Here is a 4,789-nt window from a genome sequence, read left to right on the forward strand (position 1 = left end):
AAGATTATATTTCGTTCTTTTTCTTTTGCACTATTCGAACTTGGCGATCGTCTTCATAAGAAAAGGCGAGCTTTTCTCTATTCCCCATCACACGTAAATTTTGGATGGATTGTTTTAAAAAAAAAGGTAAATTTCAAGATGCACCGTTGTAACATTCTCTCTACTCTTCATCCCCCTCTCTCTCCTCCCTATTTCACCAACGACGTCAGTGACATCCAGAGTTGAGGAATACCTTAATTGTCAGCAAGTCCCGATGAGCTCCAAATACTTGAGAAACATTTATTTCCGGTATTTCACTCATTTTAAATTATTGTATCTGATAATGTATTCATAAGATGCGGAAGGCATGAATGACAGTAACAACAAACAACTGCACTTGCAAGTAATTATATCGATGCTCATTTAGAAGGAAAATTTTGCAACCGAAGCTAGCACGCATAGTTCCTGTGGCTTCTGGTCGGTTCAGCCATTAAAGAAGGCATCAAAAATCCCCACCGAGCAGCTTCTATCTGGACCTTATCCACATCGCCGTTCCTCTCTAGCAGCGCTGCTTCTCCTTCCTTCTCTCTATCCATCCATCAGCGGCTCTGCTCTCCTTCCCCTCTCTCTATCCGTGCTGCAGCCACATACACACACACACGCCCACAGCACTGCTTCCCCCTCTCTCTTCTTCCTCCACAAGGAACCAAGCATCACTCTTTGCTTGACCGTGGCGCCAGAATCGAGCTCGGATGCGCGCGGTAAGCTCCTCCCTCCCCGCCCTTGATCCCCTCTTCCTTTGGTGTTCGTTCCATTGACCCCATCTCTCTCTTTCGATTTCCCAGGCTGTCTCGCCGGTGGCTGCTTCGCGTTCGTCGGTAGGTTGCGGCGCTGTTGCTGCCCATATGGGCTCCCAGTGGCCGGGGCTGGCTGGGCTCCCAGGAGCCGGCCTCCCCGCCTCCTCCAACATCGCCTGGAGAGGAGCTCCTCTGTGCTTCCTAGCCGCCTCCTCCAGCAGGCCAGCAGAGCTGCCGCCCCTCTCTTTCAGCTTTTCTCTTCAGCTTCTTCTTCTTCTTCTTCTCTAATCTCCCTTCTCCTTCTTCTCTCTCTAATCTCTGCTTTCTCCAGAGAAGGGAGTCGCCACATGGAACACAACCAGAATGCCTCGCCTTGGAGCTCGCTGCCTCCGGTAACCTCTCTGTCGGCCTCGTGCTCCTCTGCCTCGAGCGCCGCCTCCTACCCGTCGTCCATCTCCTGGAGGTGTCTGTCAGGCAGGGGTTGATGCTTATCCTTGACTCTCTCTGTCAGCTCTCTCCTTCTCCAGGCCGAGGAGGATGAATGGGGCTATCGCAGGTCGGCCGCTACGTCCGCGTTGACTGCGGGCGAGCGCGCACGACCGACACATACGACCCCGCCTCTGCTCCTACTCATTCTCTGTCACGACCGGTTTTTTAATAAAATATTTATTGAGAGACCAATCCCTTTTATGGACCAGTAAAGAAGAATTCCTTCTCACTGGTAGACAATATCTTGGTCACAGAAGAAAAATACCAGGAGTACTGAATATAATACAAGGTTGAGCTGGGACTGCTCAACAATTTATTACATGCAAAACACCTATCATATCAAAGGTTCAAACATGCTTGCCTGGTTCGGAGAAGTCGGAGTCTAGCTCGGCGAAGTTCGCGGCTCCGTCACCACTTCCGGAACCTACGGCATAACGAAAACGGGCGCTAACGTGAAAACCAACGCGTGCATAAAAACTTCTCCAAATTTTTTCCAAATAAATCCCATAAAAACTAGACAAAATTAAAAGATTGTCAGAAAAAGAATCACTCAAAAATCACTTTTTATTAAAAAGCTATAAGGGTTTCTGTCCAGGGACTCATCTGTAATGAAATAGAAAAGTTCCAGGGGTTTAACTGAGAAAACAGAAAACACTTCGGAAAGAAATGCGCAAGCCCACAGAGAAAACGTACTCTGCCCGAAGGCGCCAACAGAAAACGGTTCGCGGGGAAAGAAAGAGAGGCTGACGTGGGGGGTCCACATGTCAGGTTTAAAAAGCTCGCCGGCGCCCGAAGACTGCGGTGGTCGCCGGCGTCGAACCACAGCGAGACAGAGAGATCGGAGTGTACCAAGAGCTTCAGCGTGTCCTTCCGCGTCGGTGGGTGGTGGACTTGGGCGTCGGGGAGCACCACGTCGACGGCGACACTTTCTCCGGCGGACGGTGGCTCGGGCGATGGTGGGGAACTCCGGTGGTGTGCTGCAATCGTCGAATTGAAGTGCGGGTCAGAGAGAGGGATGCACTAGAGAGCTACTGGCAAGAGATGGGAGGCAGAGGTGCACGCACGGGAGCGAATCGAGCTGGATCCCGTGGCGGGTCGCGGCGGCCGGAGTTGAGGAAGGAGACTTCCTCGGGGCTCTTCCAGTGGCTAGGCTGGGTCTTGGTGGAGTGTAGAGGTGGTGTGGGTACTAGCTGGAGCTCGGGGCCTCTATTTATAGGCGGCTCGAGGGGGTGGCCGTGAACGGAGAATCTCCGGCGAGCAATTACGGCGAGGCAGTGGATCGGCAGGGGCATTAGCTGGCCAGGCAACATCAGTGAGGTGTACTGGTGCTGTTCCCCTGCTAATCTTGGTCGGTCTTGGCGTAATGGCGCCGGTCCACGGTGGGGTGGCCGCACGGGCACGACGGTGGCAGAGAGTGCGCTCCGCGCCCAGCGGTTCACGACGAGAGTGGCAGCGCGTTCGGGGGAGTGGAGGGCCACGCGGCGATCTCCGGTGGCTTGGGCGGCGCTGGGTGGCGCCGTCTGCGCCGCGCCTCTCGCTGGCGGCCGCAAAGCCGCCGCTGGCGTCGGTCACGGGGCGGCGCACCTTCTGCTGCTCGTCGCTGACGTCCGCAAGCTTCCAGGCGCTCGTGCGGTGCAGGGACAAGGGGGAGGGGACAGGGAGCAAGGCACCAACGCAGTTACTGGCGAGATCGAGGAGGTGTTCTGAAGAAAACGACAGTGTTCTCTGAAACTATTCAACTGAAAACTGAACTTGACAGAAACAGTGTCCAGCAGGTGCTCGACAGAATGATTTGGCATCAAGAAATTTTTTTCTGGAGCTGGGACTTGGTGAGGTGACCTCTCAATGCACCCAGAGGCTGCCTGATTTTTCTCAGAATTTTTGGAGAAGGATTTGAATGAATTTCATCAAATTTGGCAAATCTGGTCCAAACTTGCAGCAAGTATAGTTTGAAAATTTTGAACTGAAGACCAGTGGATCTTCATGGATCTGGGTTGAGGGTTCAAAGGACTAGGAAGGGAAATTGGTTTGGGGGCAAAAATCAAAACAGAAATGGTAGCTCCTTTGTAAATCTCCAAAGGCTAGAATAGAAGACAGAAATTGTTTTGATAAGATTTAAATGGAAAAATAATCATATGGGGAGGTTCAACTTGCTGGATTTGATACAAATCATGACCCAAAGATGAGGGAAGGTTTAGGAGAGTGGATTTGCACTAAGGCCATGATAAGAGAGAATGTTGAAAGGGGCAAGGAAACATTTCAAAAGCCATAGGGCATTTTCAAAGGAATTTCCAAAAGGCATTTTCCCAAGTGAAAAGTATTTTGGCTTGAGTCCAAAATAAAAAGCAAGAACCTCCAAGACCAAAAACAAGTCTTGGGTGAATCCAAATAAAACTCTTGCCATAAAAAAATATTTTGAAAGGGAGGGTTCTTTTGAAGAAAAAATTTAAATCACCTCCCTCAAGTCAAGTAAAAAATTTGAAAAATCCAAATGAAATTTTGGGTGTCACAACACCTACCCCCTTAGGAAAAATCTCATCCTCGAGATTTCAGCTGATCCTCGAATAGATATGGATATTCTGCCCGAAGAAAATCTTCTCTTTCCCATGTAGCTTCATCCTCAGTGTGGTTGCTCCACTGAACTCTGAAAAATTTTGTCGTTTTCTGACGGGTCCTCCGTTCAGACACTTCCAGTATCTTTACTGGCCTCTCTGTAGGTGAGATCTGGTTGTACATCAATGCCCTCATGAGATACATGCTTCTCCGGGTTACTCACACATTTTCTCAATTGTGAGACGTGGAATACGTCATGGACGTCTGACAGCTCCTTGGGTAGTTCTAGCTGGTAGGCTACGGTGCCTCTTCGTGCAACTATACAGAATGGTCCAATAAATCTTGGGGCTAGTTTCCCCTTAATTTTGAACCGTTGCTGGCCCCTCATAGGAGACACTCGTAGGTATACGGAATCACCGGGTTCAAAACTGACCTCATGATGTTTTTGATCGTGATAGCTCTTTTGTCGGCTTTGTGCTGTCTTGAGTCTGTCCCTGATCTGCTTAACTTTCTCCTCGGCCTCTTTAAGCATGTCTGGGCCGAAGATACGGCTGTCACCTGCCTCTGACCAATTCAGTGGGGTACGACACCTCCGTCCGTACAATGCTTCAAAGGGTGCCATTTGTAAGCTGGCTTGGTAACTGTTGTTGTAAGCAAACTCGGCATACGGCAAACTTTCTTCCCAACTGGATCCATAGGTGAGCACACAGGCTCTCAGCATGTCCTCTAAGATTTGGTTTATGCGTTCCGTTTGTCCATCAGTCTGAGGGTGGTACGCTGTACTGAAAGCTAGCTGCGTGCCCAGAGCTTGCTGTAAGTGATCCCAAAATTTAGAGACAAATTGAGTGCCTCGGTCGGATATTATAGTCTTTGGGACTCCATGCAAACAAACTATACGGGAGAGATAAAGCTTGGCTAGCCTTTGTGTGGAGTAGGTAGTCTTCACGGGAATGAAATGAGCAACCTTGGTT

At 50.0% G+C, this 4,789-nt stretch overlaps 1 long non-coding RNA gene across 1 annotated transcript; it reads left to right on the plus strand.

Moving 5' to 3' along the window:
• Window positions 1–518: 518 nt before the first annotated feature.
• Window positions 519–1,325, plus strand: LOC123497040 (uncharacterized). Its single transcript, XR_012202151.1, has 3 exons — window positions 519–740; window positions 825–997; window positions 1,108–1,325. It is a non-coding gene; the product is annotated as an uncharacterized lncRNA (long non-coding RNA).
• Window positions 1,326–4,789: the final 3,464 nt, after the last annotated feature.

This window comes from Aegilops tauschii, chromosome 2 (genome assembly GCF_002575655.3).
Source record: "Aegilops tauschii subsp. strangulata cultivar AL8/78 chromosome 2, Aet v6.0, whole genome shotgun sequence".
Lineage (NCBI taxonomy): Eukaryota > Viridiplantae > Streptophyta > Magnoliopsida > Poales > Poaceae > Aegilops > Aegilops tauschii.